General features: G+C 41.9%; 1 pseudogene; it reads left to right on the forward strand.

The window, feature by feature from the left end:
* LOC133759265 (adenylyl cyclase-associated protein 1-like) overlaps positions 1-26,607 on the forward strand; it is an 84,955-nt pseudogene that overhangs the window by 20,403 nt on the left and 37,945 nt on the right.

Genomic DNA, 26,607 nt, shown 5'->3' on the forward strand with positions numbered 1-26,607 from the left:
AAGGGTTCAGAAATCACAACATCCAAACCTATATTTTCCCACCATCCCCCCCCTCCTCCAGGATTGTGGTTGGATTTTCTGTGATTTTTTCTGTGCCCACCTTCCTTTCCCTCTGCTCCCCACCTCATGTTGCCTTGATTTCCCAGAGGCTGGGTGCCTGAGATGTACAAATTCTAACCAGTGAGATCCTAGGTTAGATTCCAGCGATAAAAGGCAAGTGCAATATCTAGAAAGCTGAGGACAAACAGAAAATATTAAGGTCCCTGCAGTATCAGACAGTGGTATGAGTCATGTGGACTGCAGAAGACAGTTAACATGATGCTGTAAAGCAATTTCCAGGTGTCTTTCTGTGAATAACATTATTTGTGGCTGTGGTAGCCAACAGCACCAGTGGTGGGTTCCTGCAATTCTTTCAATTTCCCGATTTCCAGAGCACCAAGGGTAGCTTTCTCTTTACTTTTCTCCTTCAACTCCAGCATGTAATTTTCTACAATCCCTAAATCTCTTCCTGCTTCAGTTACCATAGTGGATTCTGAGTTTTGAACCAGCCCTGACTGATACCACTTCTTTCTGCAGGATCATTTTTAAATTTCCAGGTATACAGGCACCTTTCAAAGGCAATGGACAGAGTGTAGAATATGTGCCAGGCAATGGCAAATCATCATCACCTACTCTCAAAAAGAGCAGGGCTTCTTTGACAAGGTCCAGATTATAATACTGAGAAATTTGCCTCCATGTGTCAGTGACTTTAAAAAGCAAAGCTAAGGAATCTTATTTCCTTAACACAGCTTGTTACAGATGTAGAGATGACAGCACAAGAATACAAACACATAAATGCAGAGTTGTTAAATGTTTGTGTGCCATGGAGCCTGCTGGCATTCTGGAAGACCTAAAGACTCCCTTCTCAGAATAATTTTTAAATGAATAGATTAAAATATATTGTTTTAAAGAGATATATATTTAAATATAGTCATCAAAATACCAAATATAAAATTTTTGGTATGTGTGTGTGTTTCATTATTAACTGAAGAGATAACAAGATTGTACTCCATAGATATCTAATAGCTACAACAATTTCAAAATAGTGATGGGCAAGCAAAATGTTTGATATACCTGTGCAAAAATTGTAATATGATAATGTTACTAGTATCAACAAAGTGACCACTAGACTTGATTTGCTAACTACATTAATAGACAGAAACTATACATCTCAAAGAGAATTTAGCAAAAATAATGCTTTAATTATTTTTGTATCCAAGTTCATGGACCCAAAGTTAACAACTCCTTATCTTGATGATGGAAAGATCCATTCTCACATTCTGATGCACTTGAAAGGAATGTGGGGGCTTCAAACCCTGAGATATCAAAAGAGGAGCATGTTTATATTACACATGTATATTATGCATGTAGTATTGGGAGAAAAATAAAAACAGATATAATAAAAGAATTTCTACAACTTTTCTAAAGTAGTTGTGATCAAATTTGAGGAAAAAAACATTTTCAATGCCAGCAACTTGGAGGTAAGCAGGACATGAGAATGGTCCTTCTTGATTGACAGGCTGGGGAAGAGTAGCTCTGAATGCATCTTCCTTGCTCAAGGAAGGAAGAAATGAGCTCCAATATTCATTATCTGGAGAGCACAGTGTTAAAATCTTCAAATTAAAATAAAATAGAAACGGCAAGCAAACATCAAATTACTCCTTAGTTCTCTTTTTCCAAGGTATTCCCATGTTTGATGTAAACACTAATTCTGACCCCTGTCCCCTCTCTCACCAATTCTGAAAAAGTGTGAGTACTGTGGGAACTCTTAAAGGCAAAGGAGAGAAAATTCAAATTCACTCATATGGTTTAAATAATATGTTAGAAATCTCAGTTCCTTTGAGCAACTGAAAATTGCTTGAATATTTAAGCATACATTTGTTCTTGGGAAACAAAATGTTCAGCTCTAGTGGTTGCCACAGCAACTGCCTGGGCTAAAAATACAAAATCTGCCATAAGAAAAAAAAAAAAAAAGTATGTACCAAGCAGGAAAGGGAGGAGATGTGAAATCTCCCAAAGGAAGATCATTGCCTGAATCAGCCTTGAAAGCCAAGGAGGATGTTCTTGTGGAAAGTCTGTCCGTGGGGTGAAGTGCTCAAATAGAAGCTTACTTCCTGCCCATCTCGAAGAATTTCTTCTCAGCTCCCCTCCTTCCCTACACCTCCCTCTCCCAGAAAGGTCACATTCTCTCTGAGTGTGGACAGCTCACACCTCTGAGGATCATCCTGATTAATAGTACAGCAGGAAGGGGTGGAGTCCTTGCCTCACCATCACCAAGAGAACCTGCTTCTCCTTGCTCCTACCTCAGACTTGCCTTGGCCTCACTCTTTCTTCTCCTGCTAGGAGAGGGGATGAGTGGTTTGTCCTCCCACCACCATGAAGATGCCTCCTTCCCTGTGTCACCACATCCTCTCACGCCGCCGGCCTCTCAGCTTTGTTCGTACTGACCCTCCACTTGGAAATGTGCATTGCCCCCTTCAGGGTACTGAGTTCTCATCACTGGCTTGCCTTAGGGGACACTTCTTTTCTACAGTTCCATGCAGCTTCTTTTGCTCCCACTATCTCTCCTTTCTTCTGAAATGCTCTTTCAAGGAGAGCTGGCATCAGATTATTTTGTGTGCATTTAGTTAGTCTAGATTTCAGCTCCTGGGAGCAAGCACCTTGTAGTAAACTTCTACTCTATTCCCCGTGGTCCCCAGCACAATGCCCAAAGCACATTGTTGACAAAATCTGCTCTACCACTCTTGGAGAAGAAGGAGAATTATTCCTGGGCAACATCTACCCTTGTGGGAAGTCCATAGTTCACAGCATTGGGATGAACCTACAATTGCAGTTTCATGATTAAATTCAATCCCAGGAATAACTACGTGATTCTCTTAACATAAGAACTCCAAGCAGGGTCTGGTGTTGTACAGCAGATTAAGCTGCTGCCTGTAACACCAACATCCCATAGGAGCACAGGTTTGAGTCCCAGTCACTCTGCTTTCAATCCAGCTCACTGCTAAAGTACTTATGAAAGCAGCCAAAGATGACCCAGGTACCCATGTACCCAGGTACCATGTGGGAGACCTGAAGCTTCTGGCTACTGGCTCTTGGCCCATCTCCAGCCATTGAGGCCATTTGGGGAGTGATCCAATGAATGGAAGATCTCTCTCTCTCTCTCTCTCTCTCTCTCTTTCTGTTTCCCCTCCTCTCTCTGTAACTCTGCCTTTAAAATGAATAAATAAATGCATCTTAAAAAAAAAACACAAAGAACTCCAAACTAATTGCAAAGGCCTCTCAAATCTGTAAATTTCACTGTCCCCACCCTTACTTTTGTCTAAGGAGTAGCACAATGGCAAAAAAGCTTACCAAATAATAAAATGAGCTTCCAGTTACACTGGAGGATTACACTGAAGCAGAAAGACTGAGGATTTAGAACCCGAAAAACAAGTATCAGGTCCAAACCCCACTCTGTTTTCCCATGGACAGCAGTTACTGACAATGGACACATGTTTGCATAGCTATTTCCTCATCCATACAAAAAGATGGTATTGCTGTCCTCATAGTAAGGTTACTGTGAAGGTCAAATCAGATGAGGGATATGTTAAAATGATTTCAAAAATACATCCTATTGTGCAAACAGTAGGTATCCAGGGTTAACTCCAACAGATAAAACCCAAAATGTATTCCTTCTAATGTCCCAAATCTAGCTGAGTCGTTAAACTCTCTAATTCCTGGTAAATTAACAGGGCTAATTTGCATGATTGATTTTTGTCCCAGGCATTGTTCCAGACAGTCATAGATGATTTCTTTGCAACTCAACTTTTACTCCTCAAATAAGAGGGATTAAAACAATACATGAGGTTGGCCCACGCCGCGGCTCACTAGGCTAATCCTCCGGCCTGCGGCGCCTATACTCTGGGTTCTAGTCCCTGTTGGGGCGCTGGTTCTGTCCCGGTTGCTGCTCTTCCAGTCCAGCTCTCTGCTGTGGCCCGGGAAGGCAGTGGAGGATGGCCCAAGTGCTTGGGTCCTGCACCCGCATGGGAGACCAGGAGGAAGCACCTGGCTCCTGGCTTCGGATCAGCGCGATGCGCTGGCCGTAGCAGCCATTTGTGGAGTGAACCAACGGAAGGAAGACCTTTGTCTCCGTCTCTCTCCCTCTCACTGTCTAACTCTGACTGTCATGTATATATGAGGGATATTCACATAAATCCATGGAAAGTATGTATTATGAGAAAGTTATAAGGGGATTTTTAAGGATTTTTATACCACAGTAAATTTATTAAAAAAAAAAACATTTATTTATTTATTTGAAAGTCAGAGTTACACAGAGAGAGGGAGAGACAGAGAGAATCTTCCATCCACTGGCTCACTACCCTCAATGGCTGCGAGGGCTAGCACTGGACCAGGCTGAAACCAGTAGGCAGAGCTGTATCCAGGTGTTTCATGTGGGTGGTGAATGTCCAAGAGCTTGGGCTATCTTTCACCACTTTTCCTAGGCCATTAGTAGGGAGATGGGTCAGAAATAGACAACTGGACCACAAACCAGTTGCCGGTATGGGTACGGGATGCAGGCATTGCAAGTGCAGCTTTACCCCATCTGCCACAATGCCAGATCCTGGTAAACTTATTTTTAATTCTATTTTTCAACAAATGATTTGAAGTCCTCAAGTAATGTAATGAGCATTTATATTTGAATAGCAACTCCCAGTGTAGAAAGCACTCACAGTCACACCCGTGAGTCCTACCTGCACCACCTTTCTCCTGCCTTCTGTTCGAGGAAAGTAATACCCCAGGGAGACTGCAGTGGGAACTTTGAGGAACTGAATGGAGAAGGAGCACCCTGCGAAGACAAAGGACTGTCATCAAGCACATCCAGCTCCCACCACCTTCAGCCCCTTTCCTCTTTCTGCAGTTGAAGCCAGGATGTGTTTCTAGGCTGTGGGGTGAAGTTGCCTTCCCAAAGTGTCAGTCTGTGAGCCTGGTGTGCTACAGCAGCAAACCACTCAGGTCACATCCATGTGCTCTGGTGATGAGACCCCCACTCACCACTGAGAAGGCCTGTGATGGCTGGCTCATGGCACAAAACACAATGCTGGGAGCAAGAAAATGCTGACCTGCCTGGCATTCGACAACTTCTTGGCTATTGGCACTCTTTTGGCAAATCAGGCCCTCTGGAAGGCTCTTTAACTCCTTCAGAGCACAATGGGCTTGCTGGGGGAGGCTTTTATCTACATTAACCTTTTAGAAAAGAGAGCCCAGCATCCCTAGCTCATTTAGCTCTTCCTTGTACCTATAGAATATGCATAATTATGTTCGATCAGCAGTCTGAAAGAATTTACTTAAAGCATCCTACACAAATGGCCAAAAATAGTCCAGGTTCTTCTCCAAGAGTCTGATTCACACCTAACTTTTGATGAGAATCTGAATTATATCTCTTTATTTTAAGTTATCTAACCAATTTCAATCTTGTTAAACCCCATGGATGTTGTATGGCACAAGAAATAAGCTTGCAATTGGCATTTGGTATAGCGGTTAAGACACCACTTTGGTTGTCTGCGAAAGGTGGCACAAGTGCTTGTGCCCCTGCTATACACATGGGAGACCTGGAATAAGTTCATGGTTCCTGGCTTTGGCCTGATCCAGTACTGGCCATTGCAGACAGTGAACTAGTGGATAGAAGATTGACATCTCTCTCCCCTCCTCCTCCTCCTCCTCCTCCTCCATTCTCCCCCCACCACCCTGTAATTTTGACTTTCAAACAAATAAAGAAATCTTTAAAAAAAAAAAAAGAAATGCAGAATGAAGAGAATAGAAAGAAGAAACATGTTGAATGCTGATCAAACAATAAATATCCTGGCATTTAAAATTTAATATCTATGGATAATGAAATAACATCAGTATTACAAAAGAATTAAAGGTTACAGATAATGTATTCTGAGATGGTGAGTTATAATAAGGTCTTAAAAACTCAGAAAAATAGTAAAGCTACTAGTTTATATTTGCCATAGGTATATTTTATAATCTCAGTAGTAACCACCAGAAGATGTATATAAGTAGCAACAATAAGGAGAACATTTTGAAAAGCTTATTCAACAAAAAAGAGAAGAAAGAACAATAAAAAAGTATGAACATGTACTTGAAATAGAAATGCATATTAATATGAAACATTTTGTTCTAAATTGTTCTAAACACAGATTAATGATTCAATTAAAATGAAAATTGTCACCCTAACTAGATGACTGAAACCAACATGAGTGTATTTCTTAAAAATAAGAAGTAACAGGCCTGCCTTGTGGTGTAGCTGGTCAAGCCTCCTCTTGTGACACCAGCATCCCATATGGGCGCTGGTTCGAGACCTGGCTGCTCCACTTCTCCTCCAGCTCCCCACCAATGAACCTGGGAAAGCAGCAGCAGATGACCCAAGTGCTTGTGCCCTGTAACAAAGGGGGAGCCCTGAATGGAACTCGGGGCTCCTGGCTTCTCTCCGGCCCAGCTCCAGTGGCTGCGGCCATTTGAGGTGTGAATCAGTGGATAGAAGACCTCTGTGTGTCTGTGTGTGTGTGTCTCCTCCACCTCCTCCTCTCTCTGTAACTCTGCCTTTCAAATAAATAAAAAAGAAATCTTTAAAAAGTACCCTTTAAAGTCAGAGGAAAGTAAAAATGATATGCCTGCAAACCTTCACCAGTGGAGAGCACCTGCAGATCTGAAGCTGCGATAATTACAGAGAATGCAGACATTAAGAAAAAAAACTAACAACAACAAAAAAACTAGAGTATAAAGGAGATATTTTAATGCCAAATTTTTAACCCAGCAGAAAGGATAATTCTAAAATTATATGAACTTCTGAAATAAGTTTAAAATGCATCAAGCGAAAACTGATGGAAGTGAAAAGAGAAACTGACAAAGTCACAACCACAGAAGGCTACTTTGACAAAGTTCTCTGGGAAACCAATGTATCAAGTTACAAGGACTCAGTAAGTACAAAGGAGATTTGGAGCCACTGCTGTGCCACAGTAGGTTAAGCCTCTGCTGCGGAGCCAGCATCCAATTTGGGCCCCAATCTGAGGCATTCAGTTTGAGTCCCAGCTGATCCAGTTCCCATTCAACTCCTGCTAATGGCCTAGGAAAGCAGTGGAAGGTGGCTCAAGTGTTTGGGTCTCTGTACCCATGTGGAAAACCTGGAAGAAGCTCCTGGTTCCTTGCTTTGGATCGGCCCAGCTGTTGTGGCCACTGGGGAGTGAACCAACAGATGGAAGACTTCTCTCTCTGTCTCTCCCTCTTTCTGTATGTAGTTCTACCTCTCAAATAAGTAAATAATTTTTTAATTAAATAAAAAAGCAATGGAGATTTAAACAAACTTGGAGATACATATATATGAGAGTAAATTAAAAAATTCATGAAAAGTAGATTAAAAGATAATTTTATTCTGATGCCAAAAATTGAAATCCATGCATTCATGTGGTCTCAAAAACTCATAAAAATGCTTGTGATGAAAAAACTGTCTATATTTCAAAATTTTTATACTAATAATACAAATTAACTTATTTTTAATTCTATTATTTCCACAAGATGTTTAGAGAACCTCTAATAGAGCTACAGAGCTATATCTGTAAGTAGAGGCTTATAGAAAAATAGATACATTTATAAATACAGTGCATAACATCGAAATACACATCCATTATATACATACATAGAATCTTACCCAAAGGTGATATGTTTATTGATAAAATGTTTAAACAAATTACAAAGAATTGTAATAATTCAGAGTATACTTCTCAGACCATTGTGGAATTAAGCCACAAAATGAATAAAGATAGTTAGAAGGTTTTCAAGTATCTGATAGGAATTAAGCAATATTTTTCAAAATAACCCTTAGTTAAATAAAGAAATCACTCCAAAAGTGTTTTACAAATATTTTCAGTTGAATAACTTAAATGATGTAACATATTAAACTTGTGAGGTACAACCAAAGTGATACTTAGAGGTAAATTTATAAGCCTAAAATGCATATAACGGGAAAAAAGGAAGGCTAAAATCAGTATCTAGAAAATATCTCGGCCGGCGCCGCAGCTCACTAGGCTAATCCTCCGCCTTGCAGCGCCGGCACACCGGGTTCTAGTCCCGGTCGGGGCACTGATCCTGTCCTGGTTGCCCCTCTTCCAGGCCAGCTCTCTGCTGTGGCCAGGGAGTGCAGTGGAGGATGGCCCAAGTCCTCGGGCCCTGCACCCCATGGGAGACCAGGAGAAGCACCTGGCTCCTGCCATCGGAACAGCGCGGTGCGCCGGCCGCAGCGTGCCTACCGCGGCAGCCATTGGAGGGTGAACCAACGGCAAAGGAAGACCTTTCTGTCTCTCTCTCACTGTCCACTCTGCCTGTCAAAAAAAAAATAAAAAAATAAAAATAAAAAAAAAGAAAATATCTCAAGAAGATAACAAAAGAATATCAAATTAAACCCAAAGGAAGTAAAAGAAAAAATGTATAAAGGTAAAAGCAGAACATAATGATATGATAAAAGTTTCAGACTGGTTATCCATCGTAGGTAAAAATTTGTTCTTACAAAAGTCCAGGGGCCAGTGCTGTGGCTCAGTGAGTTAAAGCCACACCCGCAACACTGGCATCCCATGTGGGTGCTGGTTTAAGCCCCAGTTGCTCCACTTCTGATCCAGCTCCCTACTGATGTGCCTGAGCAAGCAATGGAGGATGGCCCAAGTCCCTGGGCCCCTGCACCCTTGTGGAGACCTTGAGGAAGCTCCTGGATTCTGCCTGGGCCAGCCTTAGTCATTGCAGCCGTTTCAGGAGGGAACCAATGGATCAAAGATTCTCTCTCTCTCTCTCTTCCTCCCTCTCTCACTCTCTCTCTCTTTCTCTGTAACTCTACCTCTCAAATAAATACATAAATCTTAAAAAAATAGAAAAATCTAATAATATTGATAAATTCATAGTAAGATTAATGATGGAAAAAGAAATAATAAATAACCAATACCAAGAAAAAAAGCAGATACTACCAAAGATCCTATAGCCATTACAATTATGAGACTTATATTAATTTATGACAATTGTGTTCCGAAAATTTAGATAAAATAGGCAAATTCTTAAAGAAAAACCTATAAAAATGACATGGAAGAAAACAGAAATTCAAAATATTTTCATAGTTATTAGGAAAGAAATCTATAACAAAATCTTTCCCACAGAGAAATCTCCCAGCCTGTAGCCGTTGAATTCTCTACAATGTAGCAGTGGGTTCGTTTCTGAGAAGAGCAGCGTGGTGGGGGCAAGAGGCGCGGAGTCAACACACAGACCCCGGGAGTCCGGTGAGAGCAGGCTTGAGGCGAGCAGCCTGCAGACTCGTTTATTACAGTTGGTACAACAGCTTATATAGCCAAGACCAGCCAATCTGGTCAAGGGGCGGTCCATACCCCAACCAATCACAGCCTGTTGCCAGGCAGTTTCCACAGCCATCCAATCACAGCCTGTCGCCAGGCAGTTTCAAATCCATCCAATCACAGCCTGTTGCCAGGCAGTTTCCAGAGCCATCCAATCACAGCCTGTCGCCAGGCAGTTTCAAATCCATCCAATCACAGCCTGTTGCCAGGCAGTTTCCAGAGCCATCCAATCACAGCCTGTCGCCAGGCAGTTTCAAAACCATTCCTGACTAACTGACGCTCGCTTGCCAGTGGCCACCTTGGCATGGCCTTCTCATTCCACTACACCAGCCCATATGACTTGAGTAAGAATTCTTTTCTACACTTCTAATTTGGTATGTCAGGAGCTTATAAGTTTCCATCCCGCCCTAACAACCAATAAAAATATAAACAAATTAAAACATCAACAATTCTTTTGAGATCCATCAGAGAAGTAGGCTCACAGGGTAAATTGTGGTCCCCAGAATTGGAGAGACAACACAGGTATGTCAGGAGGCTCATCTACTGGAGCAGAAATCTGCATGGGAATCAGTTCTAGCGCAGGAAATGCTGAGCTATAATTGACAGATTGCTGGAGGCTCACTGCTGAGAAGAGAAGCCAGTTACAGGGCTCCAGGATTTTGTGATTTTATCTCCAGGAGCACTACCACCAGGTCATTACAACAAACCCTGGAGAAAATTCCACAGTGCCTCTAGCAGAAGGAAAAGAACAGTATCCATTCTGTAAATGCCGAAATCACTCTGTTCTTAACAGAGCTTATCCTCATTACAGATTGTTTTATGAAAGTGTAACATTTCTTGCCATTTTTGTTCAATATCATACTGCAAATCCTGGCTAATGCAAAGACAAGAATATAAAATATGCAGAGGGTGTATAATAGTTTCTCTGTAAATAAGCATTGAAGTAATGAGTGAATTATTTAAAATCCTAATAAAAGTCATCTATAGTGAACAAGGAGGCAGTGATGGATGAAGAAATATAATGAAAGTGTAAGCTTTAGGTGTGCAGCAGGGTAACAATTAGAAATAATTCAAAGAATTATTGAAAAGAAATCAAAGAATTCCTGAGTGTCCGAAGGCCCAGATGAAGATGGGCAGGTTAGGGATATTTAGAAGAACAAGTTAGCCGGTGCATTGGTCTTTATTTTGCAACACTCGCCAGTTTAGGAATAGAAGTGGTGCACGTGAATACTGATGCTGTTTGATGAGATGTGGGAATATTCAGGGTAGAAAACAGCTTGGAAGACTTTGGGAGAAGGATGTTTGGGTGTCAGGAACAGAGTTACTGATATGATTGATCATCGAGCCCAGGATTAGTAGGATGGAAAAGAGAGATACCTGAAGGTTGTGAAGAAGACCTGGGAGTGTAAGGAAGAAGAGATTAGGTGCAATAGCAAGAAATGACAGTCAAAAAAGAGGATTTTAGAGTTTGAAGTCTTGGGGTTGCAGCATAAAGGAATCATGCTTATACACAGCCATGGTGTGTCTGTTCTGTGAGTGACAGGAACACCAGCACAGAACATGCTGGAGAGATCTGTCTTGTTAAAGTCACTGCAGAAAGACAGAGGGGCTGTAAAATACAAAGGACTAGGTGGATTCAGAAACAAGAGGTGCCTAGAGAGACCACATAAAGAGTATCCCCGTGAGGTAGACAATGAAGTGGTCCACTGCCAGGGGAAGAGTGAGTGAGTCAGTAACATTTGGGGTTGAAAGGAATAGGGTTAGGAGAAAAGGTAGATTAGGGGAATATGCAGATTGAACAGGAAGAGGTCTATTTTTTTTCTTTTATTTTTTTGACAGGCAGAGTGGACAGTGAGAGAGAGAGACAGAGAGAAAGGTCTTCCTTTTGCCGTTGGTTCACCCTCCAATGGCCACCGCGGCCAGCGCACTGCGCTGATCCGAAGGCAGGAGCCAGGTGCTTCTCCTGGTCTCCCGTGGGGTGCAGGGCCCAAGCACTTGGGCCATCCTTCACTGCACTCCCTAGCCACAGCAAAGAGCTGGCCTGCAAGAGGGGCAACCGGGACAGAATACGGCGCCCTGACCGGGACTAGAACCCGGTGTGCAGGCACTGCAAGGCGGAGGATTAGCCTATTGAGTTGCGGTGCCGGCCCGGAAGAGGTCTATTTTTAAGGTGATATTGCCATTCTGCCCTGTGCTCACTGGAATCCATGACTCAGCTCCTGGGGCTTACATAAGAGCACATTTCCCAGCTTCCCTTGCAGCTAGGTATGGGCTTTGGCTCAGTTCTGGCTAAAGGAACACAGTGGGACTTTGGCATGCCCTCTCCTGAACGGACCTAAAGAAATCTCCCACATGATCTTCTACTTCCTTTCCTCCATTTGATGGCCCAACAGAGGACCCAGAGAGGATTCTTCTCTGGGGCCCACAAAGAGGGCTGAAAAAAGTTTTCTTAAAAGCAAGATGCAAATGTTTTATATTTTTATGTGCCAAGAAGCAAAATCAAGGATACAATGTAGGTATTGGGGCTAGCATTTGGCTAATAGTTAACATACCACTTGGGAGGTCCGCATACTATATTAGAGTGTCTGAATTCATGCTCCAGTTCTGTTCCCGATCCTAACTTCCAGCTAATGTGCACACTGTGAACATCATATGATGGTTAAATTGATTAGGTCTCTGTCTCCTATGTGGAAGACCTGGATTGAGTTTGCAGCTCTTGGCTTTGGCCTTACCCAGACCTGGCTACCTCCTCTCTCTCTCTTTCTCTCTCTCTCTCAAAAATAAATAAAATAAAAATAAGTATTTAAATAGGAGAAAATCTATTTTTAGCTCATGGGATGCACAGAAACAAGCAACAGGTAAATTTAGCCCATAGGCCATCATTTGGTGTTCACTGCCAAGAGTGTTTTATGCTGAGCTGGAAAGAGCCTGAGTCTCTGACTGCTTGGAGCACAGCTCTTCCCCTACCACTATGACTATGCTTCACATAGGTTAGAAACAAACTTCTGTTATGCTTAGCCAAGAAATTTAAGTGTTGTTCAGTATACTGGTTATCCAATCCTGACTAAAAAAGAGAATAGAGAAGGGTCTGGAGTTATAGCGCAGCAAGATAAGCTGCTGCCTCCAAGGTCATCATCCCATATGGGAGCACTGGCTGGAATCCCAGCTGCTCTACTTCCCACCCAGCTCCCTGCTAATGAGCCTGGGGAGGCAGTGGAGGATGGCCCAATTTCTTAGGGCCCTGTCACCCATGTGGGAGACCTGGATGCAACTCAAGGTTCCTAACTTTTATCTGGACTAGCCTTAGACATTGCAGCTATTTGGGGACTGAGCCAGTAAAAGGAAGATGTCTCTCTCTCTCTCTAACTTCCTCTTCCCAACCCTTACTCTCACCTTCAAATAAATAAATCAACCAATCTTAAAAAATATAGAAATGAGAGAAATATGGAAGATAATAAGAAAGTGTGCCTTAAAATAAGGTTTAATATTTTATTGAGAATCTGCTTTATGTTAATCCCTGGACTAAGTGTTTTACATGCTTTATCACAGCTAATTTTACAAAAAGAGGTAGATAGTATCATATGCATTTTACACATGAAGAAAATGGAAGCTAAGTGAATTGCTCAAGTCAAAGAGTTAAAAAGTAGTTAGCGTGGACTTGAACCTAAGTTGCTTTGGCTCCAAAGCCTATTATCTTTAACAGACATGCCAACCTACCTCCCAGGAATGGAATGAATTGCAGGAAGAAATGCAGTGCATAGCTGAATCTCGTTTACTTATTTACCCAATCATCCTTAATTCCTAACATCTAGTTCCAAGAATGGCTTAAGAACATTTTTGTTATTTAAGAGGTTGTATACAAACTGACCCCAGATAATACAATAGAGCCATATATTAGAAACTAATATATAGCTGTAAGCTCTGGAGAAAATGCCTCCCACACACTAGTTATTGTTAAAATAAACGCAAGAAGAGATCTTTGGCCAGTAAAATTCCATGCACCGAAGTCCCAGAGGCCAGTCTCAGATTCTTATCTCCCCCCCCCCTCTCTTTCTTCCCCATGGTTATAAAAGTATGCTTATTTGGCTTTAATGCACAATGAATATCGTCTTGGGTGAATGAGAATGTAAAAATTATCATGCTATCCACAGTAGGAACAGTAGGTAATCATTCATATCAATATCACAAGAATAAAATTGTGCACCTCTCCAGAAATGCCTACACATAGGGCAAGTGGCCTCGTGCATTTCAGTAATCCCCGAAATGATCACTGCACAAGGAGTTTTTAAACGTTTACAGAAATTTCATATTAGGAAAAACTACATGTGGTTTAAAAATTTTTTCACTGAAGTAAACTTAGCTGTCAATTCCATTTTCATGAACTTCTTAGAAGTACCCTCATATTATCAGGGACTGTTCAATAACTGATGCTCTTAATGAAATTTGGGCACTCCAAAACATAAGGACAGCTATAACTATTCTAGAATTAGAAAAAAATGGCAATCATGCCATCAAATATTATTAATTTAAAATTATGGCTGGCTTTTAAAAAAATACTAACTGCCTGAAAAAACTCATGAGTGACACATTTCACACCCCCAAATGTGAGATAAACAAGATGTTCTCAGGATGGGTAGATATTTATTAGCTGGCAAACTGAATCTAATGTGACTAATGCTAAAATGTCATGTGTTGTCCTCATTGTCTGAGGAATGTTGGGAACACAAAAAATTTGGGGGTTGGGAGTAGTGTGCCAAACCAAATCTGTAGTCTTATATTCTTTGCACTGAAGATGTAGTAGATAAACTTCTGCACATTAAAGATGTAATTGGTAGACTTCTGTAGTCAGCAATCCTGATTATTTACTTTTCTAAAATAAATGTGGACTTCAGCTGCCCTGATACCTTGGGTAAAAGCAGTTTGGGAAAATTGTAATAAGGATGTATTTTTCAGGTTTGAACATATTAGAGAATTGATATATGTAGAACCAAGAAAAAGGATGAAAGACATGCAAGCAATTTATGCAGTTTTACATACAGGGCATTTTAAATTCCTTTCTTTTTGTTTCAACCACTGGGACATATGTACAACTTATCAGCCATCACACCAACACATCATTTGGTTTCTGGTGACAATCCTAATGAGGAATAATCAGAATGGCCTAATGGGTTTGCCTTTATCAGAGAGAGAGAGAGAGAGAGAGAGAGAGAGAGAGAGAAAGGGAAGGAGGGAGGGGGAAGGAAGGAAGGAAGGAGTGAAGGAAGGAAGGAAGGAAGGAAGGAAGGAGGGAAGGAAGGAAGGAGCTAGCAGTATTGATGTGAAGCACAACTCTGATGAGGTGACTGACGTGCAAAATCTAGTAGAAAGATTGGAGATGGCAGTGGGCCACCTGGAGGCAGAATCCTGTCCCTCTGACATGAACCCCTGGTATGGAGAAGTCCTCCCAAAGGGGCATCTCTAAGTGCGGCATTTGACTCACTGCTTGCTGGCGCTGTGGGCAGAGTACCTGAAGGTGAATGAGGAGACTGGGGGAGATGTGCAGGCACAGAGATGGTGCACACGGGTCTGAAGCTGGGCGAGCTCTCTTGGTTACAGCCTCTCCATGCCAGCAGCCAGCAGATAATGAGCTCCATGATTTGTTGACATCCATTCTCAGAGCAGAACCAAGAAGTGATAACATTTTGGGAGAAAAACTGGGGCAGCAAGTTGTTCCCAATTACCTGGCAGCTGTCAGAGGAAGCATCCAGGCCCTGCGGTGGCTGGCTATGGCCTCCAAGCTGACCCCTATGTGAAAGAAATGAATGATGTTGCCATGTTTTATATAAACTGAATCCTCAAGGAATAAAAGAATGTGGCTAAGAAGCATGTGGAATGGGTCAACGCCTACTTGAATATATGGATGGAGCTGGCAGGCTTACGTTTAAGGAACTGCATACCACCCAGCTAGCCTGCAGCAAAATGGTGACCAAGCAAAAGAATTGAGTGGACTTCCATCTGGACTCTTGCTGGGTCAGGTCCTTCTCCCCTGCTGCCTGATCCATCTACCCAGTGACTCTGCCTCCTGCTCAGCACTGTTTACACAGATTACCCAGGGAGACAGCATCACACATGCCCTGAAATATGTGTCTGACGATATGAGGACTCACAAGAACCCTGCCCTGACTGCTCAGAGTGGTCCAGTGTGCAGTGACCCCAAACCATTCTCTGCATCTAAACCCCAAAAAAGCCCATCCCCCAAATCAGCTACAAAGAAGGAGCCACCTGTATTGAAAGTGAAGACAGGGGCCGGTGCCATGGCTCATTTGGTTAATCCTCTGCCTGTAGCACCGGCATCCCATATGGGTTCCGGTTCTAGTCCCAGCTGCTTCTCTTCCAATCCAGCTCTCTGCTGTGGCCCGGGAAGGCAGTGAAGGATGGCCCAAGTGCTTGGGCCCCTGTACCTGCATGGGAGACCAGGAGGAAACACTTGGCTCCTGGCTTCAGACCAGCGCAGTTCAGGCCATGGCAGCCATTTGGGGGGGGGGGGGGTGAACCAACGGAAAGAAGACCTTTCTCTCTCACTGTCTAACTCTATCTGTCAAATAAAAAAAAATTAAGAAGAAAGTGAGGGCAAGAAATGGAGAGTTGAAAATCAAGAGAATGTTTCAACCTGGGGATCAATGACACAGAGCTGAAACAGGTGGCTTACATATATAAATGTATCAACACAACACTGCAAATCAAGGGCAAGAGAAACTCAAGGATAACTGTAAAAAACTCAGCCTGGTGTTCGATGACGTGGTGGGCATTGTGGAGATAATCAAATATCAGGTAATGGATAAAGTGCCAACAATTTCCATTAAAAAAACAAAGGCTGGCGCCCTTACTTGAGCAAGAATGCCCTGGATTGGGAGATAGATGAACGTCCTCATTCCTACAGAAGGCAGTGACTTCAGTGAGTTCCCAGTCCTGGAGCAGTTCAAGACTGTACGGAATGGGCATCAGTTGGCGATCACAGTGACAGTGCCACGGGGCTCTGTGCCCTCTCCCTCCACACCATGGAATAACTCTGTATCAAGATGGTTCTTTCCTAATTTCCTCTTTGACACACCCTCAGCCCTGAGGAACCAAACACAGCTCTCAGTCCACACTCATCTCAAGCCTCTAAGGCTCCACCGAAAGCAGACAGTCCACTTAATATAGAGCCATAGTGTAACAAGAAAAAACACCACAGTGAAGAAACCAAATATCTCCAACATGCCAAACAACAAATGCAAAAATCGAGGTAACAAGAACAAGGAAGACACTATGACGCCCCCAAATGAAAAAGACACCCCAATGCAAGATTATGAAGATGATGAGATAGAAGAAATGCAAGAAGTGGATCTCAAAAAATTGATAAGAACATTAAGAAGTTCTCAAAAACAAATTCTTGAACTACAGAAATCCTTAATGGACAAGATAGAAAATCTCTCTTGTGAAAATGAAATATTAAGGAGGAATCAAAATGAAATGAAACAACTAGTGGAACAAGAAACTGAGATAGTGATGAGAAATCATAATGAAATGAAGAATTCAATAGATCAAATGACAAACACATTAGAGAGCCTTAAAAACAGAATGGGCGAAGCAGAAGAGAGAATATCGGACTTAGAAGACAGAGAACAGGAAAGGAAACAGGCAAACCAAAGAAAAGAAGAAATTAGAAATCTAAAAAATATTGTCGGGAATCTACAGGATACTATTAAAAAACCCAACATTCGAGTTCTAGGAGTTCCTGAAGGCATGGAGAGGGAGAAAGGATTAGAAGGCATTTTCAGTGACATACTAGCAGAAAATTTCCCAGGTTTGGAGAAGGACAGAGGCATCTTAGTACAGGAAGCTTATAGAACCCCTAATAAACATGACCAAAAGAGATCCTCACCACGACATGTTGTAATCAAACTCACCACAGTGAAACACAAAGAAAAGATCCTAAAATGTGCAAGAGAGAAACGTCAGATCACTCTTAGAGGATCTCCAATTAGACTCACAGCAGACTTCTCATCAGAAACCCTACAAGCTAGAAGGGAATGGCGAGACATAGCCCAGGTACTAAGAGAGAAAAACTGCCAGCCCAGAATATTATATCCTGCAAAGCCCTCTGTCTCTGCTCTTAAACTGCTTCTCTGCCTTCACTGAAGTATACCTCAGGCTGAGATTTGGAGCAGGATAGCGGTCAATTGATCTTTTGCATCAGGGTGTAGCTTCTTTATCTCTGTGCAGCCACATCAGCAATCCATTCTTAAGGAACTGCAGACTAGGACTGGTGAATTTTGCTCTCAGTTTTTGGGATTATTCTACCAAGTACAGTTATTTGGGAAGAATAAGACAGTCTCAGGAATTAACAGATTAGAATGCTCACGCTAGGGCCCAGCGCCGTGGCGTAGTGGGCTAAGCTGCCGCCTGCAGTGCTGGCATCCCATATGGGCGCCGGTTCTAGTCCCGGCTGCTCCACTTCCAATCCAGCTCTCTGCTACGGCCTGGGAAAGCAGTAGAAGATGGCCCAAGTCCTTGGGCCCCTGCACCTGCGTGGGAGACCCGGAGGAAGCTCCTGGCTCCTGGCCTCGGATTGGCTCAGCTCCGGCCACTGAAGCCATCTGGGGAGTGAAGCAGTGGATGGAAGACTTCTCTCTCTCTCTCTCTCTCTCTCTCTCTCTCTCTCTCTCTCTCTGCCTCTCTTTGTCTCTCTGTGTAACTCTGCCTTTCAAATAAATAAATCTTTAAAAAAAAAAAAAAGAATGCTCACGCTAGTGAATTTTTTTCTAACAGTGAACATAGAGCTAGCAGAAGCTGTTTTGATTCCAGACAGTTATTCTAACCAAATTAATCCTTCACTTTGACAAGTTCGGCAAGGGTTGCCCTGGACCAAAGGTTGAAACTTGACCATCTTGCATTCCAAACAAAACTGTTTTCTCTAAGCATTCCTTTTGTTCTGGATCCCATAGTCTGCCTTGACCATGACAGAGTAGGTTCTCTGGTATCAGCTGCTATGTCATTGCCCATCACTGAGGGCAGGGCAGGTGGACCCTTTCTTTCTCTAGCATCCCTGCCCAGCACCTCCCTACAGAGAAGGCTCTAAATACACACACACACACACACACACCATTCCAAGGAATCTAGCATTTTTCTTTCCTTGCCAGGTGCTGATCACCTATTTCCTTTGCCTCTTGTCATGCTCAATAGCATGTGGCTTCTGTCCAGGCACCTGAACAAAGGACTAAAACCACCACAAGCTGTTTTTAGGTTTTGATGTATGTAAGGATCTTGCACAACATTGTGAATATAAATTTAAGTCTTTCCCTCTAGAACAAGCACTTACCAAAATATGCAACTTCTTTTTGGTGGGAAGAGAGATTGTCCTGTGACTTCTACCCATTACTTGGGGTCTGTGGAAGTAAACCTTTATGAACTTAAAGCTATATAGAAAGTAAAATGAAGTTAATACTCCCAAAAAACTGGCAATATTCAAAACACAATGCTCTCAACACTTATGATAAAGAATACCTCCGAGTAGTAGATAAAGTAGTAGAAGTAGATAGTAGTAGGGGTAAAGAATACTACTTACTCTGAGTACTGGTGTGAAGAGTCAGGGGATTATGAAGCAAGAACAATGAAGGGAAAAATCCATGGAAGTTTTTTTGTTTGTTTTAGCCAAAATTAGACAAGTTGCTGCTCCCCTCCACCTCCCAGCTTACTCATCTACAAAAGGAATGAGTTAGATATGATATGGTCCTTTCCATTCTCACATGCTAAGAGTCTCCACTGCTCCCTAATAGCTCTTTAACCTTGGAAACTCAAGAAAGAGTGCCCCTCACTTCAGTAACCATGTAGAAGAATTGTGAATTCTAAACTAAGTCCAATGCCCTTTGATATATTTTTGGGTCTTTGATTTCCATTCAGTTGCTCTTAATTAAATCATGAAATATTGGAGGATTTGAATATTATGCAATCACAGATATATTGAGATGAGGAGCCTGGGATTGGGGAATTTGTCCAAGGTTTCATGCAGTAGCACAGGCAGAGCTGGAATCTGACTTTCTTGATTGCAAATCCTCTCTCTTACGATGATACCTCTTTGGTACTCATACATATTTGGGACAAGATTAAGACTGAAATTATGGGGAATATCTCCAAACTTTTAGAGCTAGAATAAGAAGCAGGGTAGGGGCTGGTGCTGTGGCATAGCGGGTAAAGTCACCACTTGCAGTGCTAGCATCCCATATGGGTGTTGGTTTGAATCCTGGCTGCTCCACTTCTGATCCAGTTCTCTGCTATGGCCTGGAAAGGCAAAAGAAGATGCCCAAGACCTTGGGCCCCTGAACCCGTGTGGGAGACTTGGAGGAAGCTCCTGCCTCCTGGCTTTGGATCATCACAGCTGTGGCCACTGTGGCCAATTGGGGAGTGAACCAGCAGATGAAAGACTTGTCTCTCTTTCTTTCTCTCTTTCTCTCTTTCTTCTCTCCCTGTGTAACTCTGACTTTCAAATAAAATAAATAAATTTTTAAGAAAAGAAGCAGTGGAGCCAATTTATTTAAGATGAAGTAAAAATTCTTTAAAAAAATTAATAAAACATTATTAAGTAGTAAAGTGCCTCCAGGGATAAGAATCTGGCTTCCTTTATCAACACAGAACTCAATGAAAACTCAGTCTTAAGTGTAAATGCGTTTTTGTTGAAGTTTTTCCATTGAGATTGAGGAAGGGCAAACTGATTTAGATAAAATGAGAACTGACCTCAGCTGACCCAAAATTTTTGCCCAAATAGTAAAACAAAGCCCCAATCAAATTCTAGCCTCAGCAAAAAAGTTCAAAGAAAGGTCAGGAAAGGGGAGGGTGGAAGAAGATGGAGAATGAGAAATAAAAACATTCGTATGATTCTGCTCTTCCTGACCAAAAGGGTCATTGCCAAATTGTCATAAGAAAGGCCGTTTATGCAGACATCCCAGCCCAGCTAAAAGAACACTAGGAGTCAGCTCAGCGGTTTTTTTTTTTTTTTTACAGTTCCCAAAGCAGAACAATTCAGTGAAGCTCCTGAACGTCTGCTCTCTTAGATAAACAGTTTCTCTTACATCGAGGAGATATTCATTGAGTGAAAAAATGTGTGTGCCTCTTTCCCAAGGAGGCAATGTTTGAAAAATTATTTAGTATTCAAGTGTAATTAAAAGAAAGGAGTCACAAAGCTAAAGGCAGCTATCATAAAGACCAGGCCTCCTAGGTCTGCTAAGCAGAGGAAGTAAGTAACTCAGCATCTCCAAGACCATAGTGAGAACACAAACTTGATACCGAGAGCTGGGGACAGACCCTGATGTCTCCTGAACGAATTCCACAGAGCATCAAGATGATTTCATGATGGGAATTCATAAAAGATCACAAGATTTTTATGCCATGAAATTCTCAAGCTCTTCCTCAATCCATGCCTTGAGATGGCTTCAAGGAGAGAAGGTCGGATTGAATAAAATGATGTTTGATTTAATGCAGCAGTTACCATATTTCATAAGTAATTCAAGTTACCATTCAAAAGGCAACCGTGAGAGATTTGGAACAAACGTATTTAGGGGCAGCGGTCATCAAACTCTGACTTCAGTTAGCTGACTTAAAATGAAGGTTGCATAATCCCAAATTGCATGCTGCACTGAAAATGCGGCCCCAGCCTGAGTGTAGGAAACAGGGAATTGTTCCATGAGAAATGCAATACTCTGCCCATTGTGCTGGCTAGTCTTTGTGGGTATGATTTGTGCCTGGGGAGAGGAAAAGTAAACATTAGAAGTTCTATCCTAGGGGGACCAGGACCTTGGCTCACTTGGTTAATCCTCCGCCTGCGGCACCGGAATCCCATATGGGCACCGGTTCTAGTCCCAGCTGCTCCTGTTCCAATCCAGCTCTCTGCTGTGGCCTGGGAAAGCAGTAGAAGATGGCTCACATGCTTGGGCCCCTGCACCTGCATGGGAGACCAGGAAGAAGCTCCTGGCTCCTGGCTTTGCATCGGCACAGCTCCGGCCATTGCAACCATCTGGGGAGTGAACCAACGGAAGGAAGACCTTTTTCTCTGTCTCTCTCTCTCTCTCTCACTGTCTAACTCTATCTGTCAAATAAAAAAAAATTAGTTCTATCCTAGGAGGAAGGGAAATAGCACTGCAGGTCTAGGGACTAACTACATTCCCCACTCACTCCCAACCCACTAGCTGAATGCACAATTGAATTAATTAATATAATAATAATGATATCAATAGTTAATGTCTTTGAACATTTATGGAATGTATAAGGGCATGTACTTAGTTCTTCATTGAGAGGCACAGAGAAAAGTTTATTTGGTCATAAATATGTGCAAGGCACCAATTTTGTGTCAGATAGTATGCACTAAAGGTGAAGGGATGAATTAGATTTGATTCAGTCCTTGAGAAGCTTGTAATCTAGTGGACGGGGAGATACAAACCATGGTGAGGCCAGATCTTTGAGAGGAGCTGATTCCCTTCTGCAGAAAATGGAGTCCATATGGAGGGCTGAGATCAACCAATTCCATGAACCTCATTCCTATACCTTCATGGAGAAAGTGGAACTAGTGCAGTAGAAATCAGAGGGTAGCATACCTAAGACCAAGACACCAGCATTGTTGTCTTCCAATAGGGTGCCCATTACTGCAATCTCCAGAGGGCATGAACACTAGGTCTTCATGTGGCAGAATGGCAACAGCACTCCTTTAATCCTGTGCCCATTTATAAGAGCGCTGATCCCATTCAAGAAGGCAGAGCCCTTATAACTTAATCTCCCAAAGACCACATTTCTTAATATGGTTGTGTTATGGATTATGAATTTTAGAAGGGCAAGAACATGCAACCAATAGCAGCAAGTATTTGGCAAGTGAAGTGGGAAGAAGGACTCAATTTTTTTGTTTTTAGTTTTCTGTATTCAAAGTTTCATTTAACCATTATAGAGAACCTCAGAATTAGGTATGCATATACCAATTTTACTAAGTTTTAGAGAGCTCAGATCATTTTTGTAAGCCCTCACAATGAATTTTAGAAATAGTAAGCAATAGTTGTTGTCTCCAGAACTAAGACTTTATGTGTGTTGGCTCATTTAACCCCTAAGTGGATGTGATTACGCATCACCTTCCAGATAAGAAGGCTGAGGCATGGAGGTGGGGGATGAGTTAAGTGCTCTCCCAAGGCTGCAGAGCTGATAAATAACTTACCTGGGACTTCAACCCAATTGTTTGTCTCCTGACTCTAATCAGTCTTTGGCAAACCTGAGCTACTAGCCTATCCTTTCTAATTCCAAAATCTGTCCTTTTTTTCTACACAGTGTATATGTGTCTATGTTAAATACATAAGAACTTAATTATAGAAACTTCAATTTAAAACTTCATTATTCTAGTTTTGTAAATTTAAAACTATTGTGAAATTAAAAATAAAGAAGTATGAACTGGGGGCCAGTGCTGTGTCGTAGCAGGTAAAGCCACCACCTGCAGTGCTGACAATCCATACGGTGGCTGTTTGCGTCCCGACTGCTCCACTTCCAATCCAGCTCCCTGATTTTGCACTGTGAAAGCTGTAGAAGATGGCCCACATCCTTGGGCCCCTGCACCTACTTGGGAGACCCAGAAGCAGCTTCAGGCTCCTGGCTTTGGATCAGCTCAGCTGTAGCCATTGCTGCCATTTGGGGAGTGAACTAATGGATAGAAGATCTCTTTCTCTCTCCCCCTCTCTGTAACAACTCTGCCTTTCAAATAAAATAAATAAATCTTTAAAAATATATATGAAATAACTTTTTAACGAAAAGAATTTCCTCCAAAGGGAATGGACTGTAAGTAGTGAGCCTCTGCTCTAAAATGCACTGAGACAGAGGAAACGTAATAGAAAAGACATGGTAAAAGAGAGACAAGTATTACACGTGGGTCTACCATCCAGAAATGTGAGTCACCAGTACTGAGCCAGAATTTGATTCTTATATGGCTTCTAATTAACCAACCTAGAATCTTTTTCACTCCAAAACGACACCTTAAGACAACGAGAAGATCCTTTTCCACTTACAATATTTATCTCTATATTAAGTCTTACAGGAGGGCTGAGCCCACGGGAAGGAGACTTCTGTGCCGAACTTGAAAGTGCCCACTTCGATCCCATCCCAGTAAGTCCTGCTGCCTGAATGTGATAACCCCCGTTGCTTCCCACCCACCAGCCGTTTACTTTGATCTTCTTCCTAAGGGAACGTTAATTTTGTTCAGATATTGAAAAGCCAATTATTTCAGGGATAAGCAAAGCTCTAAGAGATTGAGTCCAACACACTAACTCTGTTGGAAAGCAATGAGTTCAGGCCTGGGTCTGTAACACAATCTTGGCTGGAGTGATGTCAAGGCGAGTCTGTAGGTGAGGCCCTGGGAAAGCTTCTTCTCACTCCTAAAAATGGATGCAAGTCTAGCAGTTTCATTTTCTGCCTCTAAATGTTGTCACCTGCTTAAGACACCTGCGATGAGAGAGCCATCTGGTACCAGCTTCAGGGGACAAATGAAATTATTGTAGATGACAGAGCAGAAAAAAGGATTGAGACTGAGTCTTTGATGATGGCCCTGATTAAACTAGCTTTGGAATTTCTCTCTATCTGAGGTTCTCCTTAAGAGAGAAAATATGCAGCTTTGTCATTTACTTGTTTATTTATGTAATTTGTCTTTGTTATAACAATTTTGCCTCCTAACAATTAAAGCTCTGTTTATTTCCCACATTTATTTCTTTCATTTAATTGCGTTTTTACAGTAATTTTTAACATTTTTCCATATTTACTTCAAATATAAATAAAAGCATCCTAACTAATAAACCAATATACCACATTCACTCATAGGGTTTAAAACACTGCATCTAGGGGCTGGCGCTGTGGTGTATCAGGTAAAGCCACCACCTGCAGTGCTGGCATCCCATAAGGGCACTGGTTCAACTCCTGGCTGCTGCACTTCTGATCCAGCTCTCTGCTATGGCCTGGGAAAGCAGTAGAAGGTGGTCCAAGTGCTTGGGATCCTGCACCCATGTAGGAGACCTGGAAGAAGCTCCTGGCTCTTGGCTTTGGATTGGCACAGCTCCAGCTAGCTTTTGCAGCCATTTGGGGAGTGAGTCAGCAGATGGAAGACCTCTCTCTCTCTCTCTGTCTGCTTTCAAATAAAAAAAAATAAATCTTAAAAAATTTCATCTCTAAGAATCTCATCATAAAATGTAAATTTTTGGCCTGTGCTGCGGCTCAATAGGCTAATCCTCCACCTGCGGCGCCGGCACACGGGGTTCTAGTCCTGGTCGGGGCGCCGGATTCTATCCCAGTTGCCCCTCTTCCAGGCCAGCTCTCTGCTGTGGCCCGGGAGTGCAGTGGAGGATGGCCCAAGTGCTTGGGCCCTGCACCCCATGGGAGACCAGGATAAGACCTGGCTCCTGGCTTCGGATCAGCGTGGTAAGCTGGCCGCAGCACGCCGGCCGCAGCAGCCATTGGAGGGTGAACCAACGGCAAAAGGAAGACCTTTCTCTATATCTCTTTCTCTCACTGTCCACTCTGCCTGTAAAAAAAAAATGTAAATTTTCTCTGGGTGGGAAGACTATGAAATAAAAAGCTAATAACAGTAGAAATTATTTTAAAACAATAAAATCATCATTGGTATTAGGCATCGTAATAGGTTTAAAATCTGATAGGTCTGTTTCTTCGCTTATTCTATTCATTTTTAAAAAAAATTATTTTCATTCTACTTAAAAGGCAGACAAAGAAAGAAACAGAGAAATACAGACAGGGATTTTCATCTGCTGAGTCACTCCCCACAAGCCCACAATAGCCCAGTCCGAGCCAGGCCAAAGCCAAGAGCTCAAACTGAATCAAACTCCACACAAGCGGCACAAATGCAAATACTTGATCCAGCACAGCTTCTCAGGTGCACATTAGCAGGAAGCTGGGACTGAGGATGTGGCCAGACTTGAACCCAGGCACTGTGATATGGGATGCAGGTGTTCAAAGTAGCATCTTAATTGCTGTGTCAGATGCAGGTCAAAGATTAAAATCCATCTTTCCATCTTGCCTACGTGGTGATCTCGGGAAAATTCTTTTGATTTCTCTGGTACTGATACTTCATTTATTTTAAGATATACTTTTATATATTTTATATATTATATTTATATTATAAGATATATTTAAGATATATTTTAAATATTTTATATGTAATATTTATATTATATATTTTAATATATATTTTTTGAGATATTGAGTTTTTTAAAGATTTTAAAATTTTTTATTTATTTAAGGTGAACAAATTTCATGTATTTCATATATACTAGCTGAATAATATTCCATTGTATATATATATATATATATACCATAGTTGGCTTATCCACACTTCCACTCATGGGAATTTGGATTTTTTTCCCTACCCTTTGGCTAGTGTGAATAACATTGCTATGAATGTTCATGGAGAGGTCTTTATGTAGACATATGATTTTGTTTGTGTTAGATATATACCTAGTTGTGGGATTGCATCAAATTGAGAAGTTTCTGTACTTCAAAAGAAACAGTCAGGAAAGTGAAGAGGCAACCGACAGAATGGGAAAAAATATTTGCAAACTATGCTACAGATAAAGGGTTGATAACCAGAATCTACAAAGAAATCAAGAAACTCCACAACAACAAAGCAAACAACCCAGTTAAGAGATGGGCCAAGGACCTCAATAGACATTTTTCAAAAGAGGAAATCCAAATGGCCAACAGGCACATGAAAAAATGTTCAAGATCACTAGCAATCAGAGAAATGCAAATCAAAACCACAATGAGGTTTCACCTCACCCCGGTGAGAATGGCTCACATTCAGAAATCTACCAACAACAGATGCTGGAGAGGATGTGGGGAAAAAAGGGACAATCCTTAATATTTTCATTTTGCCTTTCTGTGCTAGCTAAGACTGCCAGTAAAGTGATGATTAGAAATGGCGATAGTGGACATCCTTGTCTCATTCCCGATTTCAGAAGTGTTTACTATTTCACCATTAATGCTTACAACCAACTAATATACTTTTTTTCCAATTCTTTTTTATTTTTAATTTTTTATTTGAAAGCCAGAGAAACAGATTTCTCCCATCTGCTGCTTTACTTCTCAAATGCCTGCAATAGCCAGGGCAAGGCCAGGCTGAAGTCAAGAGCCCAGAATTCAAACTGGGTCCCCAACATTG

Source organism: Lepus europaeus, chromosome 5 (genome assembly GCF_033115175.1).
Source record: "Lepus europaeus isolate LE1 chromosome 5, mLepTim1.pri, whole genome shotgun sequence".
NCBI lineage: Eukaryota > Metazoa > Chordata > Mammalia > Lagomorpha > Leporidae > Lepus > Lepus europaeus.